Source organism: Macrobrachium rosenbergii, chromosome 42, assembly GCF_040412425.1.
Source record: "Macrobrachium rosenbergii isolate ZJJX-2024 chromosome 42, ASM4041242v1, whole genome shotgun sequence".
NCBI classification, from domain to species: Eukaryota; Metazoa; Arthropoda; class Malacostraca; order Decapoda; family Palaemonidae; genus Macrobrachium; species Macrobrachium rosenbergii.
This window is the reverse complement of record NC_089782.1, coordinates 25,787,121-25,805,080: the sequence shown is the minus strand read 5'-3', so window position 1 is coordinate 25,805,080 and position 17,960 is coordinate 25,787,121. Positions and strand designations below refer to the sequence as shown.

At 39.7% G+C, this 17,960-nt stretch overlaps 1 pseudogene; it reads right to left on the bottom strand.

The window, feature by feature from the left end:
- The window catches only part of LOC136828103 (zinc finger protein PLAG1-like), a 31,750-nt pseudogene extending 16,018 nt beyond the window's left edge, over positions 1 to 15,732 (bottom strand).
- Positions 15,733 to 17,960: the final 2,228 nt, after the last annotated feature.

The following is a 17,960-nucleotide window of genomic DNA, read 5'->3' as shown; positions in this document are numbered from 1 at the left end:
GGAGCAGGCCTGGGTTTGGCAGAAGACATAGACAGGATGTCGACACGTCTTCTTATCCATGGCTGAAAGGATGTCTTTCACTATCGATTCTGGAAAAGGCCTTCCTTGTCAAAAAAGGTGCGAACATCAACGGCCTTCTTGCGAAGAAGTCACAGCCTTAGATAAGAAAGAGCACCAAGTCTCCCACTTCTTCAGAGTGGCCATGGCGAAAGGGAGAAAGATTAAGCCTGCCGCATCATGGATAGCAATGTCGGTGCAGGTAAGGAATCCGTGATTCTCCAAGGCGTCTTCTGCAATATTAGACCGCTCAACTTGTTTAAAAATAGCTCCCACTGACCAATCAAGAAAACTGATTAAAAATAGCTCCCATTGACCAATCGAGAAAACTGACAATCTCTAGGAGCTTGTGAGGTTTTTGGAAAGGTATTCTACATCAGTGCAGAAAAGAAAGTCTTGGCAGCTTCAAAGGAAATGCGTCTTGAAGGGTCCACAGGGAGACAAAAGTCCTTGTGCTGAGATTGCAGAGCCTAGTGAAGGAGAAGTTCCTGTGCTGTAATAATTTTGCCTCCTTTTCGACAGCTTTTGAAGGAGGGCACGAAAAGACGATTTACCGAGGATCTCTTGGCTTCATATGCCTCTACCTCCTTCAAGGCTTTCTTGGAGGCAGTGGAGAGTACCAATTTGGGGAGGAAGTGTTAGAACACTGTTTTCCCAGTAGCAACGTGGAATCGGGCAAGAGGGGCTGTCAGCTGAAAATGTTGAGGGTACGACTGCAACAGAAAGTTGAGCAGAGAGAAGCGTAATGGGAAGGGCACTGAGTCATGCGGGACCTTCCTCTTCACCAGAAGAATCGGTTCCGTGCCAAGATCGTCCAGGAGTTGAGGAAGAACAACTGTTGGTCCCCAGGAATACAAAGCACTTTGCGGACTACCTTTTCTAGCTTCTCTTCCAGCAGACTAGATTCCTGGAGGAGGAGGAGGAAGAGGCACGGGAAATTGAGGCAGATCCTTCTGGAGAGGGCTAGGCATCTTGAATGACTTAGGTGACTTGGGAGAGAGCGTCTGAAATGGATCTTCTTGATCAGAATCCCATGCTGAGTGACCAGGTGTAGGGCTAGCTGTCCTTTTCTTACAGAGTTTAGGGTCCCTAGGGCAGGAATTATAAGGAGATTGCCTCTTCAAGGGTCGAGAGGCATGATCCCACTCTGCGATGACGAGGAGGGGAGGATCTGAAAGAGCTGGAAGATGAAGAGACTGAAGATGAACTGCTGCTACTCTCATCTGAAGAACTTACCCTTTAGGGAGTGACATTTCAAGTCGAACGTCTTGATGAAGCTTCTGGGGACACGATCCTGTGACATCGACAATGTCGAGAAAGTGACGAATGATGGAGAAACCTACGAACTAGCGGCGTCGACTCTTGAAGCTTTTCGCGCTTCGCGAGGAGTCAAGCTTCATCTTTACATTAGGACTAAGGCTTTTGATTGCCTTAGAGGACGAGCCTGCTCGTGGGCAAAATTTCTGACCTTTACCGTAGCCTCAGGACTGCTGCCTTTGCTCAAAAGTCAGAAAAATGAGCAGACTCACCTGAAACACGATCACGAACAACACTGACGTCATCACCAACACTAATGCCTGGACTATGGCGCGAACGCACTAAACTTAAGACAGAATCCATGAAAACGTTCATTTGCGCTTCCATTTGAGTTCTGAAGAGATCAAATTCTGATTTATCAGCCTCGAGGCTGGGCTTGGCTTTAGGGAAAACATACTGGGAAGCTGGTGAAGAAGAGGGGGGAACAGGAGGAGGGGAAAGAGCAGCAGTAGAGGAGGGAGGATGAGGGGAGAAGGAACAGCCGGTAAAGGGGATGACAATGATGCCATCCGCGAAAAAGTTAGCCTAGCTTCCTTATGCTTAAAAGCCTTCCTATCCCTATCCTTAACCAGCTTTACCTGATGGGAATTTGTATGTGTGCCAAAACTCCTGACCCCATTCAATATACTCACTGCATGTGTTCTCCTGGGAACACTCCTGACCTACATGCCATACACAAAGAGCGGTTGTACTTAAGTTTAACAAGTTTAGAAGAGCACAAATTCCCTCTTTAAACTCTAGATCCAGAGAAGCTGGAATCCGACATAGCTACCTATTTCACGGAGCTAAGCTAGCTAGGTTAACAAACAAGACACTGAGTACTTCACCAAAAAGACATACAAAAGAAGCGCAAGAGTGAAGTGAATCCAAACAGTTTGAGATCGAACGGACGTGTGAGATCACGTTCACAACATGCCGAAGATTGAAACTGAAGCTGTTTCCTGGGCTGTCGATCCTTCCACCACCCCAACATTCGGTGGGTTTGGGTCTCCGCCAATTATATCAGTGTTCCAAACAAAGTTTGAAAAAAATATATCTCGGACGATGTCGAAAATTTAAGAGATTAAAGCTTTTACAGTGTGGTAAGGTATTATAATGAAACTGTACGTTTGTAAGCACATTCCTACTTGCCATGCTTCTTCCACTGCCTAACCTTTGACATCAGTGTAGGAAAATCGGCTGGCAGAGCAGCAGGCAACTGTGTTGATGAATGAGGGGTGGTAAGTGAGGTGTCCTGGTTTACTGGACAGCTGACCTTAAAACTCTTCCAAGAACAATCTTTGACCACCACCAAGGATGGGGAAGATTCTGCTGCTGATCTGGGAACTGAAGTACAAGCAGACATATCCATGACAGCAATCCTGACCCATCTTACTTTCTATAGTAAAATTAACAGTGATCGGGTGGCCAGTCCTGACACGTTGCAGGTGAGGTGGGCCAAGCACATCTCTCCCCGTCAGGCATGGGTTAACCTGTGCGAGTTTGACGAGGTTACATACTAAAAATATGGGGGGGACAGTGAAACAATAGAAGACAAGTATCAAACTTTACAAATGGAAACCCATTAGGTACAGGAGAAAATAGAAAACTGATTATCACCATCTTCAATTAAGCACTAATCCATATATCCCGGCACCACCAAAAACCAAACATTGGAGCTATTGCTGAAACTATGTTGAGGTTCTGTTCTTTGACAACACTAAGGCTAATTGCTTCCAAAGAGACACCTGAAAATCATAAGGTGCCAACTTGTTGGATTACGTGTATCCAACCAGAAAATTATCACCAATGGAAGATGAAAGAAAAATTAGGCTGGAAAAGGATGAAATAAGATAAAATATATGAAGAGATGAAAACAAAGGCAACAGAGAATAACCTGAAAATTCTGTTCAATCTTAACAGTTCTATTGACATGAACATGAAAGCACATGACTAACATGTACCCTAGGATCCAGGTGGGACATGCATCATGCTCTGGTAGACAAAAGACTGCAGTGTCTAGGACATTCGAAGACCACAAATGTGAGCATATGTAACTGCTGGGATTGCGATGAAATGTTAAAATATATATTAAAATACCAGATTTTTTACATTGGAAAAAAGATAGCAATAGCACTCAAAGTTAAATATGTACTGTATTTGTGCAAGACCAGGACTTACAAATAATTACTCTATGCATCTAGTATCATATGACTGTTTAAAAAAAACGATCGTACCACAGCACAACTTGCCCAACAGGCAAAGCATGCTGATTTTTTATGCAAAACCTATGCTCTTCTATTTACTACCAACTCTAAGGCAAAGGACATTCATATTATCAACAAGGTGTAAAGTTGCATAGATGAAGAATAAGGAAGACTGGACCTAATACATGTGTATATTGTATAAAAGACAAACTGGCCATGATATTTGTAACAGTAAAAAGGTCCCCTTACTCACCTGCAAACAACTTATTTTGCCTGCTGATGACTAAACTCATATTATCGGAGTAACACAAGGTTTGTAAATCACACAACATGAAATGACCTAAATCTTCAAGCAAAACTAGCTTTCCTTTCCCCATTAAATGAATCTCCCTTCAGTCCTGATATGCCTCAAAAACTGGCATTTCAACAATTCATTTGGCTAACAAGGTAATTCTCATTTACCCTAATGAACTATATTCTAGGAAGCTGATTTATGGAAAGTTATGACAGTTAAGTTAATAGACAAAAATTATGTGATTTCAATCAAGATGAAGTGATCACTGCCATACAAATACATTAGTAAAGACCTTACGGATATTGATCTGAAGGTTTCATTTGATGGGATGGGTATCTTAAAAGCTCTTGCTGACGATGATGATTGTCAGGGCATAAGGCTTGGTTCAGGAAGCTTGAACACCCTCAAAAAGGGGGTAAAGCATCCAACAACAGAGGCAACTTGACACCCTGATTTGTTGAGCTGTGAGACTATACCTGTATGAGTAACTTCGTCTTTCAGCAACAAAATGTGGGGTATCGAACGCCGTGCACGTGTTGATACTTCTGTGTCTGCTACTTTCTGTAATGGACCATGCTCTTCACAATCACCTTCTAGACTTTGCTGACAATCCTCACACCCTGAAAAGGCACCAACCATTCCATACTATTTATTTGCTACCACCAATAATGACTCTGATTTACATTTAATCACATTATTTTAAGCCCTCAAAATGAAATACTTTCAAAAAAGCAAGTGTACTATTTCCAAGCCAAATGTTTTCTTTTTCTTCATGTTATTCTTGGTTAGAAAAATCATTTCAGTTTCTGGGACTGTTAAAGAGAGAGAGAGAGAGAGAGAGAGAGAGAGAGAGAGAGAGAGACAAAGAAAATTTTACATTTCAGGGTTCACAGACAAAAATTATTTGTATTTATATACCTTAATGGCATACAAAAAGACCACTCAATAACTAATTATTTAGGGAGATAGTTAATGAATGGTGAGACTTCCTCGTACTAAGGGGTGTTTTGTCAATCAAAGGGTACTTGTAATGTACATATCCAGTCAAATCATAATCTCTTATCTGTTTAACCACAAAACCCATTACAGTACTGTTACTCAACCTTTCATACATCTGCATAAAGTCCCAGACACTCCAAGCCTGGAGTAAAATGCCTGGCTGTTACCATGAAGTGGTGGAAGGTGGTAGTTGGTGCAGTCTCCCTAGAGTCTTGGGTGGCAACTAGGACCACTTCCTGTGTCTGTGGACTTGTTCACAGTTCACAGTCTCCTCTGTTCTTGGATTGCTTTACCCATCATTTCCGTTTTCGTATAATACATTTTTTACCCCTGAAATGTTTTAACAGACAGTTCTACATATTTTTTCCTTCCTCTGAATTTTTTCATTACAGGGCCAGAGGCACCCAGCCACCTTTCTGCAGGTGTCTTTGGGTTATTTTCTGGATTCTGATTTCCTGATAACTTTCACCCCAGAAAACAAGTCTACCATGACAAACAGACCAATTCAACACATGGAGACAAAATCGTCCAATGAAAATTACACCATTTTTATTGAGTCTCGTCATGCTGCGAATAGAACTTTCCATACAGCCAAGAGATATTACAAATTGGCATCATCTGTCTCTGTCTTTGGGTCAGGCTTGTCTCCCATTCCACCACTACTAACAGATGATGGTAGATTGGTTACTGGCCCAAGGGAAAAGGCTGAACTGCTTCATCAAGCTTTTGAAGCTAAGCAATCAGCTGAGGATATCCCTCTTCCTGATAATTGTCATCCTGAACCTATTCTTACAAAATTTGCATTTCGCTCCACGGATGGTAATAAAATTCTGGAAAATCTTGACAGCTTAGCTGGAGTTAAGAAGATTCTGATGGTTTCTTCCCTTTGTTTTTTTTTAAAAAGTTTCTGATGTGTTGTCTCCAAAGATTACTAGATTTTATTGATTTTTTTATGTCGACGTAGGATCTTTGTGGATGAGTGCAAGCTTAGTAATACAGTGCCTGTTCTAAAATGGCATATCTGCAGACTGCAGTAACTACAGGCCAACCTCTATTCTCCCTGTGCTCTCCAAAGTTGCTGAAAAACTTAATTTCAAGCCGTTATATAAGTATGTGGAATCTCAAGGATAAAGTCAATATACATACAGGAAGCAGATGGGTACCTGCAATACTCTTTGACTTGACATGTTTGCAAGAACCTTGTTAAGGGTTGAGTGTAGGTAATTCAAATAGATTTTAGTGTTGCTTCTGATTTAGTAAATCACAAGGCACTTGTTTATAAATGGGATCTTTAGTGAACCATGACCTACTATGTCTGGAGTTCCACAGGGCAGTATTCTTGGTCCACTGTTATTTTTAGTGTATACAAGCGATATGGTTGTTGGCCTGGAAAACAAGATTATTCAGTATGCCAATGGTGCTACACTCACGAGTGTAGCAAAGTCTCCACTTATGAGAAATGAAGCTGTCCTCAGCCTCAGTGGGGACATGGACAGGATCAGGTAATGGTGTAACCAGTGGAGTATGAGGTGGAACTCCGCTAACACAAAAACACTAGTGATTAGCAGACCTACAGATTTCCCACCCCATCCACCCCTTTAGGTGGATGGAGCTTTGCTATGTGTGTGTGTGTGTGTGTGCACCGAGTCTGAAGCTATTCTAGGCGTAACTATTTGACTCACATTTAACAAAAGTTTCAACAAATGCCGCACGAAGTTAGGTATTGTTCATAAGGCCACATATATTTATAACAGTGATAAAATCATTGCAACCTGTTTTTGGTCATTTTACTTCCTTTAATGGAATGCTGTTCTCTGGTGTGGAAGTCTGCTTCTGCCAGAGATTTAGCTCTTTTAGTCAGAGTGGTTTATGGTGGTAGGTTTCTGTTCCCTAACATTAGCAGTTATGACTTGGACCATCGACGGGTGGTCTCTTGTTTGACACTTTTCGTAAGTTGTACTTCAACAGAGATCTTTCATTCTGAATTAACAGATCCCCCTTTATCTGCTCAGAGCAACCAGATTCAGTGAACAGCAGCACCACATATACAGTAAATACCGCTGCCGAACTTCTCAGTTCCAGGGTCCTTACTCCGGAGATGTCGTGCAGTAGGAACTTAGAGAATTTTAAAGTGAAAATGCAATGCATCACTACCTACTACTCTTCTTGCATTTTAATACATTTTTATCTACTTATCAATTTTATTTTTTTATTTTTTATTAATTATTTTTTTAATAAGTGGGGCCTCTTCTCTGTATTTCCCTTACTTCCCTTACTTCTTCCTAATGAACACCATATTCTTTGGAAGCGTGAATTTCAAGTCAATGGCCCTGTCTTGTTCATGAATAGGTTCATCTACTGACTAATAATAATAATAATAATAATAATAATAATACACACATAATAATAATAATAATAACAATAAATAATAATAATAACTAATAATAATAATAATAATAATAATAAATAATAATAATAATTTGTAGACCTCTTTTAAACAGGTTCTATTAAATATTGCTGTTACTGCATTTATTTTTGTAGAAGACTTTTTCTATTTTCCTTAGCGGACTTCTCTTCGTGGAAATTGCGTTGCTAACAGCTGGCGCTTATATTTTGTCATTTCATGGGGAAAAGAAGTAAAAAATCTGGATTCTGCTTTATATATTATATACAGTTAGTTCTATACAGTTGTTGCCGTGGCGGTTGACAGACTCTTCTGTCATTCTCCAGGGAGCTAGTGAGAGATCGCAGATTGCATAGGTCGCTCTGACGATCTGCGGGCTTCAGCCGAGGGGTCATGGACAGCCAATTCCTGATTGGTTGCGATGCTGAACTTCAAGGCAAAAAATTTTCTTGTGGCTCAATCCTAACAGATCTTCGTAACACCGGGAATATCATTCATTCCCAGCATTCCCATTGGCCTGCATTGCGTGATGTCATGCTGACTGACATCATTGGTAGTTTTAGCTGCTACTGGGTGGAGGGGAAATGATGATGTCGTTACAACAGAAAGAAAAATAATGACATCATCTCATCCTCCGCCAATAGCAGCCAAACTATCTGATGTCGTCCAATTGGTTGTACTATTGGGCGGAGGATGAATGATGTCATTATTTATGACAGAAAGAGTAAATAATGACATCATTCATCCTCCTAATAGCAGCTAAACTACCGATGATGTCAGCATGACATCACGCAACGGCAGGCCAATGGGAACGCTGGAAATGAATTATATTCCAGGTTGCGAAGATCTGTCCGATCACTTTGCGCAAAATTAGCAGTTCGCCGAATGCAACCAATCAGAATTGCTGCCCATGACCCCTGAAGCCCGTATAAACTCAGAGGGACCTATGCAATCTGCTGTCGCCTACTAGCCTCACTGGAGAATGACAGAAGAGTTCATAAACGCCACGGCAACAACTGTATAGAACTAACTGTAAAGAACATATAAAGAGGCAGAATCCAGATTTTTACTTTTCCCATGAAATGACAAATATAGGTTGTTAGCATGCACCTCCAATGAAGAGAAGTCCTAATAAGGAAATAGAAAGTCTTCTACAAAATAAATAATAATTAATAATAATAATAGTAATAATTTATTTAGTGTTATGTTATTTTATGTGCTTGCCTGTGTGCGTGATAAGTTTTGCTTGTTTCGCTTTCCACTCTAGTTAAAATGATTTTTTATGCATTCTAAATATTTTCAGCAGTGTACTGCATCTATATATTTAAAGTTAATATCTTTTCAGTTTTTTATAAATACGCAGTGTGTAATAGTTTTTCCTGCTTACTGCTAACAAAATGCTGCATGACACTTGTTTTTGGTGATTATTACTATCATCATCACCCAAACATTATTGTCTTGACCTGCCTGGTATGCTTTGGATCCAGCTTGGTCAGGAGACAAATCACTGGAGCATCCACTCCGACAACGTGAAGAGCCCCTATCCCAGCCACCCTGAGAATAGGGCCCAGAACTGCATCAGCACCTCAGGAACTGGAAAGGCCAGCATTCATAGTCGTGGGCACAATCATACCAGCTGGCTCAACAGATTCTCCAGCAAGATGAAAGGGCTCAGAAGTACAGTCCTACTGGCAGGATCCAGGGAAGACAATTCAGGGGGGGGCTTTGAACTTGAAATAATCCCCTTAAGGGATTTTGAAGAGTTCAAGGCTGGTCATTTGTCTTCCTTGAATCCTTCCAGTAGTGTGTAACTCATCCCAGTCTCATGACTGGCCTGAAAAGAACACACCTGCTACATCTATAGCCTGTCACTTCTCCCTCATTCTGTTAGGTGACTTCATAGTGTCAACATCTCAGCAGGTCTCTTCCAGCTCATTGCTGTGTACTCCCAGCCTTTTGCCTTATTGGTCTTGAGTTAAATTTTTTCTCAATTTTTCTCTATCCTCAACCTGGCTTAATACTTCCTTTATGGTGTTATTTGTCCATTGGAGGGAACTGACTCCCGTATGTCTCTGTCTACCTAGATTGTTGTTCTTTCTGGGGAAGAGTGTAATTCACAATGTCTTCTTTGTCTAGTTTGTTAACATCCTATTGAATTATCTTCTTGAGCATCAGTATGGGGATCTGAGTATATGTTTTTTTTTCTGTCTTGTGCCTCACTTCCCAGGAAGCTTTATTAGCATATATATTTTTAAATTTTTAGATTATAATTTCCACTTTATTTTAACTCTTTTCAACACAGATTTTGAAAATTTTGCTGGTAACTACCACAGGGAATGGCCTCAAGCATTTGAGAGATTATACCTGAATATATGTACCTATTTCCTTCTCTTGAATGGAATGTGATAAGTGAAGTGGTGAGTTCAGTGAGTTGTTTTGGCCATTAGCAAAGTTCATTCCCCAGGCCATCAGTGATTTTACCCAGTTCCAGTATGCCCCAGTGAAGGTAACAAGGTCTGCCAGGTAAAGCTTTGCAGTTTGTGAGGAGAATGACCCTTAATTATCATGCCTGTTCTGTCCGCCACAGCAGCGTTCACAACATTTGGTCTGTGCAGACTGGGATGTGAACCAAAGATTCAGTTTCACTGGGAAGAAAGCACAAAACTGGACAGAAGCAACAGCTAAGACCTAGAAAGGTACACCTGCCAACATCACAAACTCACAAACTCAGGCATGCAGAACATGGAGTGACAGCAGACCAACAGCAGGAAAAGACTGGCACTCCGGAGCCCTTACAACAACCATTCCAATTAGGGTGAAGTCCCACTTCAGAAAGAGCACAAAACTTTTCATGCAATAGACAAATGGACTATGGAGTTGGGGGAATCCAAATGAGGCGTTTAGGGAGAATAAGAATAAGGAGGAACTTCTGCATCCCATAAAGCTCTCAAAATGAGAAGCAAGAAACAGCTATAAAAGAGACTGGCAGACACAGAAAGGATTGCTGCAAAACAAGTGTAATACTAAAGAAGCCAAGGAGTCACAAGGAGGACTAAGACAAACAAGGAAAACAAGAGAATACTGCAAAGACCCTACAGATGTCAAGCAGACATTAAACAAGAACTACTAAAGGAATCACTCAAAGGCACATGAGAAATGGCAATGTTTGGGTGTTAGCTCAACACAAGTGGACAGAAGAACCCAAGGGATGACCAAATCATGAAAAGGACTCGAGGAGGCAATACCCTCAAGGGCATGAGACGACAAATATGGGTATAAGGTGACTTGGCTGTGAGAAAACAGGAGACTAAAGAAGGGCCCAGTGCAACTCCCAGAACTCCTCAGGAAAATGGAACAAGGGGGTTGAAGGGAAATGACCAGACACTCCTATGCAGAACCACACACGCTAAAATAAAAAGGCAGAGAAGGAGTTTAAAAAAAAAAATCAAGGGTAACAACAGTATATGGCCCAGCAGAGGATGGTATAAGATGATGATAGACTGGAAAAAACAAAACCAGCAGATATCTAAAAAAATGTAGTTCTCAATCCTGCCAGAGGCAAAAAGACTATACTGATTCTCCAAAAATCTGATGGGGAAGAACGGGAGGCTGAGAACATAAAGGCAGACAAAAGTACGCAAAGAGCTAGAAGCTGGCCCAACAAAGAGAAGGGACAGGCATCAAAGTGGGAACAGGGTTGAAAGGACATAACCAAAGAAAGGGGAGTCACTGCCACTGAACAGCAAACCAGCATACAAAGCTGAAGGAGAGTTGAAACACGGGCTCATGAACAACCGGCAGGTTCAATCAGAGAGGAGAAGGCACTATACTCCAACCAGAAGCACCCCCAGCACAGGACAAAAGGAACAACAGACAAAGAGCTTGAGCCCTGAAGCTAGCAATGACAGGAAGATTTTAACAAGACCCTGAAGGAAGCGCTCACACACACACAACCATCTTTCTAAGAGGGAAAGTGGCACAGGGACATGGCACATTCTAATAAAGACTCAAGAGGAAGTGGCTGGAAACAAACCATCTAACTTTAATACAAGCACGTCACCCACCATGAAGGGAAAACAGAATCCCCACACGACTTGACTGAGGGCAACCGAAAAACTGTAGGCACTACCATTCTGTGAAAGGAGAATAGGTGTGACTATAGTAACATTTTTCCCTGAATATTAGCACAAGCGGGAGGAAGTGCAACATTAACAATATAAGAAACGGATATGAATATATAGACAAAGAGTGCGGAGCAGCTGTTATCATAAGCAGAATGAATGATTTTAAGTTATCAGGCATTGTGATACCCTAAGCAGAACAAAAACACTAACTGTGACTATGTAAAAAAAAGAATAACACAATATAAATATTAATTCAGTCTTGAGAAAGGATTTTGGTATAAATAAAAAAAGAATAAGCAAAAATATATGCAAAAACTGGAGATAATACACATATTAATGAACATACAACTAATGAAAATCGCTGATAAAGGCTACACAAGCCAGGTGGGAATGCAAAATGAATTAAAAAGGAACTCATTAATGGAACGGACATTAAATAGTGTTTTCTCATAGAGACCAGTTGGTGACAGAGAACAATGTCTGATGCAAAACAACACAAAAAGGAATGAACACCAAACCCTTAAATCCATTAATGGGGAAAAAGGAATGCACATGTAAACTTTTCAGAAAATGTGAGCATGAAAGAACACAAATTAATAAATAAATAAAAATAGATGAAAAAGCACAAAAACTGGGAAAGAACTCTGATGTAGAGTTGGAATGCTCTGCACACATCCAGTGCAATCTGAGCTACACATGGAAATGAGGTGTTGCAGACAGGCTGTGCATGCAGGGTGAGACCTTTCTTTTTTCAACTCTTCAGCTAAATGCTGAAGGGTCCAATTTACATGGAATAAGCAGAATTATGATTAATGGGTATTGCATTATGAAATTATCTTCTTAATAACAGAATATTCTTCCCATAAATGCTTTATGACACACCACATACTTACATAGCTGGAAATCATGGGTCATCCTAGGCTAGGGCCATAAAAGCATTATAGCAGCCCTCATGGTGCCTCTGTGTCCTCAATTCCTTTGGGCTGGAAGAAATGTAAAGAATTTTATCTTAATAACATGTTTATTTCTAATATGAGTTTATATGAGTATTAACAACATTTCACAGTTCCTTTGCCATATCAAATTAAAAACCTTATATGAGTTTTGTTTCATAGATACAGGAAATTTCAGATTATGTTCTTATTTTACAAATATACCTAAATATCTCAGTTCCATATACAAGGGAAGTGCTGTCAGTGAGCCTTTCGTGGCATACTGTACACATTATAAAAAGGTTCTTTGTAGCATACTCTGAGCCCAGTATTACAACCCCTTCCGAGTGTTTTACTTATCCATTCCAATTTCCTTCTTTCCCCTTGGCTGTTTAATCTCTTCTACCCTACATTTTCTTCCCTCCTTGTTCTTTGAATGATGCCTTTTGATAACCTTGGCATTACTATGAACCAAACCACTTCTTTCATGTTAATGCCTTCATTCCATGGCAGACCTCACCTGGTGCAGACTTGTGGTTTAGATTCCACAATAAGCTGTAGGTCCCTTTGCTAGGTAACCAATTGGTTCTTAGCCACATAAAATAAGTCTAATCCTTCGGGCCAGCCCTAGGAGAGCTGTTAATCAGCTCAGTGGTCTGGTAAAACTAAGGTATACTTAACTTTTTGTATGCCAAGAGGTGAACTCCAACTATGCATTTGAAAGCCATTCACAAAGGTGGTTATAGAAGGCTCCATGCAATGAAAATGATCATGGAAGTTTAACCCCAGTAACCATTTTCTGCTCACCTAAAAGGAGGTAACCTCTCCTTAATAAAGGTCTTGTCCCACCAATGCCCTACGTAATTGAGTTTCACAAGAAGGGGGGATTAAAAATTTCTAAATAACAGACTGATTCAGACAACCAACTCTCCCTTCACTGAGACATGTAAGGGACATTACTCCAATACCAAGATCACTAGGGTAAGCATATTATTGGTAGTAAAACAGATCAGCATATAGTGCTACGTTATGGTAATACTGATTTCTCAGTGAATTCTGAAGAGCACATATACTGCACTAGCAAAACAAACCAATGTGACATCTCATAATAGCTACGAAGAATCAAAAACTGAATTCTCAATAAAATTCAAAACAGTATGCTGTTTTGTATGTGATGAAAACAATTCTCTATCCTCAATTCAGTGCCCTACATGAAATCTGGCTAATTCATCATGTGCTGCTAAAATAAAAACAAAATCTAGAAGAATGGAAACAGCATATAGAGTGGGACTATCATATAGGCCCATGCATGATATATAGACCGACTTCGAAGCCTATGTCCTCTTCTGCCCATATTAGCCTGTCAAAAATCAGTGGTGATTATGACTTGAGAGAACTACTACCAACTCTATGTATCTCTAAAATGATGCCAGCAGAGGAACTGAGAATAGCAGTCTGAGATACATCACCATCAGAAACCATGGATATTGGCCTACACAAGAGTAATTGTCACTAGAAAAGACAACATAGAACCAATCTCCAGCAGTGACCAAAGCATTAGCACTAAACTAGCACATCAATTACTGCTGTTAAAAATAGGAAGACAATGAAGGTTTTATCTAACCCATACTCAAAAAGGCATATAGAAATGCAAAATGGAGAGCCACAGTGTGGCAAGTTCCATCTACTTCTTGTTTCTTAAGGAGAGGGAAGTAGTTTTCTGAGCTGAAAAAACTGAACTATCTGAAATAAGGAGTGATTACACATTTGATGAAACATTGTTTGTTACATGCCATCAAGAAGCAAGCCTTCCAAAAAGTTTTCTGCTACTTCAAAAGATAATTTCTGAAAGGCAGGCTTTCAAAAACTTTAGTACTTCTGCAAAAGATAATTTCTCCCTTTATCAACAAACAAGCTGAGAAAAGGATAGATTGACATATCTTGTGAAAATGGCAGATTCTCTTCAAAAGATATGTTGATCCTCATACAATACTGAATGTTTTCAAGCAACTAAGCTTTGTCCTGAAGACTGTAATCTGGGGCTCAATCATGACAGAAATATTTATAAATCTCCATCTACTGTAGGAATACATGCTAAAGGTTGATGGAAATATACATAAATCTGCATTTACTGTAATGGTACACGCTGAAGGTGATGGTACCATAATTTCCAATATATCTTTGACTTGAAAACCGTTACATAAAGAATGAGTTGTGCTTTCTTGCTTTATATGAAAGTTGACTCTGGACAGAGTGCTTATTAACTTAGCCTGGCACACGCATATTACTATGTTTAACGACGTTTAAATAACATTTGGGCTTCCTTTTCAAAATGAATTGAGCTGGCCTACCCTACCCTACAAACTACTCAGATGACTTGTTTTCAAGTTTTAAAGTTAGGTTAGCCTAAATAGTTGGCATCACTTTCAAAAACTTAGCCAAACCTCTATTTCTATATCCTAGGCTAGAAATAGGCTAGGCTAACTAGCGTGTTATCTTCATGATGGGAGAATTAAATTTGAAGCTCAATCATTAGGCTAGGGAAGAGGAAAATATACATTTCTTATTAAAATTTGGTTTCTAAAGATACAGGATTTGTGGTAAAAAAAAAAAAAAGGTATAGAGTAGACCCAGGTTATGAGTTCTGGTGTAACCCAGGGTGAAAGAGGAAAAGAAATAAAATAGACTCAGGGCTAATTCAACAATTAAGACTAACAACTTCCAAATTGTATGCATCTACAACCTGACTGCATAGGCCTGTTCATGGACGGCGTCATGCCTCTGTGGTTGAAGCTAGACGACCTAACATGTCTAGGCAAAGTCATTTAACTAGGTTATGGTCATGGGTTACCAACCTGTCCAGAGACAGTGGGCAGAAGGCATACGCACTTGTCCAGTTTCACTCTTCCCGAATAAGAGAGGCAGGTTGCTTGCCACCAGCATTTGTAACGTGCGCAAATATGTAATGTGGTAATAAGCAGAACGAGAAACAAGTCACACGAAACTGATACCAGTGGTGATATTTTTTGTGGGACTGACCCAATTTCATAATCAGATGTAATCATCTTTCCGACGGCACGTAGCAAAAAAGATTTCACTTGATAATAATTAAAATGAGAAATACGTCACACAAGTGAACTGGGCTGAACGATTTCATAGCCGCGATAATCTGTAGACTACAGTAAAAGAAACTGCGCATAAAATCTACAGAACTAGCACCACGTGACGTAGAATACCTTGTTTACACCCATAAAATAAACATTATCGTTGGAGACACGTTTTGATGTTTACATCCGCCAGGACGTTCCCTTCTTAAGAACTCACTAAATATGTATGTACCAGCATTAACGTCTAATTTAGTAGTTATTTTAGCGTAATTCTCACTTACCAAGGTCTTGATATGGCCCATGTGGCAGACATGTTTTGATTAGGAAATTGCTGGAACAAAAACGCGGGAAAATATAGGTTACTTCGTCGTGACTGGTAAGCAAAACATATCTTTTCAAGGGTTTTAATCTCATAAATCATTGTTGTTTATCAATAATTTTAATTTTATTGCAATATCATTAGCTTACAATGCCAAAATGAATTTGAAGATTTTGTGTAACCTTTCTTTTTAGTAAAATATACTTTAGCTCCCAAGATCAATGCTAATGACGTCATACTACTACTACGGCAAACCCATTGAAGTGATTGGTGGATTATACTACGTTGGCGCAGAGACCCATTCATGAGCGGTACCTTTAAATATTTGTAAACATTAGAGAGGGCGCCGTTGGAACATCGTTCGCCTCTGTCGTGATTTCACCGCGAATTGGTTTCCGAGGAAAAATCAGAAGCATGGGTCATCTCACCGTGAGTTTTTAACAAGAACAAGGCAGTAGTTTTACCAAATTTCGAAAGAACGTCGGGTATAAACACACGAAAACACGGAAAGTTCCCCGAGATTTCTTAATGCTCCCGAAAGTACCTACGATTTTGTTATGTTGATCGAGAAACTGAAAGGTCATACTTCAAAGATCACGCAGATGCATTGCAGAGAATATGCAACCTATACGGTTTTAATCGTAAGTTCAATACTGAAATGAGTACATCATTTGTGAATAAATCAGAATTATAGTAAGCACTGATGTTGCTATCTTCTCTAATGGTTTCGGCGTTCGTAATCGTCTTGGGAAGACATTTTCGCATATGGCTCACATTTTTTCTTGAGACATCAGCTACTGAAACCCAGATTTTTAAATTCCGGGATTACATCTATTCTTCTCTTTTCTTTAGAAAAAGGAAGAAATGTGTATTTCGTACCTTTCAAAGCAACAGGGCACCAAAAGACTATGTCGAACTGCATCTAGACTGAAAGTAGCGAGGTATGTTAACATCAAAAGCATCCGTGCGAGCTAAACATTGTTAAAGTTAACGCACTTGAAAATAAACATAAATCAAGACGATTAATCAGAGTTGCTGGAAGAAACAGAATGGCCTTAGACTGAAGTAAAAGAAAAAAATATTGCCATTGAATTCTTCTTGCGTGCATTTCTAGTGTCCGTTATCGTTTACCGATGATGCAGTACTGCTATAAAAAATAAAAGTGACTCCCAGTTTGTATGGTATTGTTAATGAAAGTTTCACAGTAGACCACATAATTTGTATGAGTGACTTCAGATATCAAGTTGATTTAAGTACTGCCTTAGACTTCGTAAATCAAAAACGATACCTGACTTACAGTTACGATCATGGACATTGGTTAATTATCGTCTCTGATGGTTACATAATTATTGACCTTAAAAATAGTGTGGTTCAGCTGATGATGTACTTTGCTGCAGTTAGTTACTCTCTCCTCAGATGAAATGAAATAATTACTAGCTTTCACAGAGATGTGGAACAAACCAGTAAGTAGATACAGGCTGCCCAAGAGCAAGAGCCCGTGCTGGCATAAGGCCAGCTTTAACTAACACAAAAACAACAACAGCTGATCTCATAGCTTGCTTTAAATTCATGTGAGTAATTGTGAACACGTAGTACAAATGGATGTTTATTATTTGGGATGCGTGCCTACGTTTATTGTTACAGATTCCACTGCAAAGACTGAGATTGTTCGCTGCTGTATACTATACAGTAGAGTTGAATGCTAATCGGAAGTACCATTAAGCACGGATTTTACATTTTCGAAAATAAAAGCGACCCTTAGCCATTGCTCTTAGGATTTACTTTTAACTTTACCAGGAGGATATCGCAGAACACACTGCTCATACCCACTATCAATATTGTTATTATATTAATAAGGTTTACTTTAATTAAGCTGTGTTTACAGATTAGACCAAAATTTGATTAACACTTATAGATTAAAAGTGCGTTTGATCCTCTAGTATAATCATTTTGAAAGAATTTACCTCCTTTACAACGACTCTCGGTAAAGAATTCATCAAAAGATTTTGCAGCTTGGTGAAAGTCTGTGATAGGGTTCCATACGGTCTTTTGAAGGCATTTCAGCCCCTACTTTGTGAAGAGATGCAAAGAGGGAGGGCGAAGAATAACCAGAGACATTGAAAGTCATCACTGAAGAAGTTTCTTTCTCTTAATGGCCCCTTGAAAGGTGCAAATACCACAGAATCTATCTCAAGACGTCATTTTAATAGGTCCCCTAAG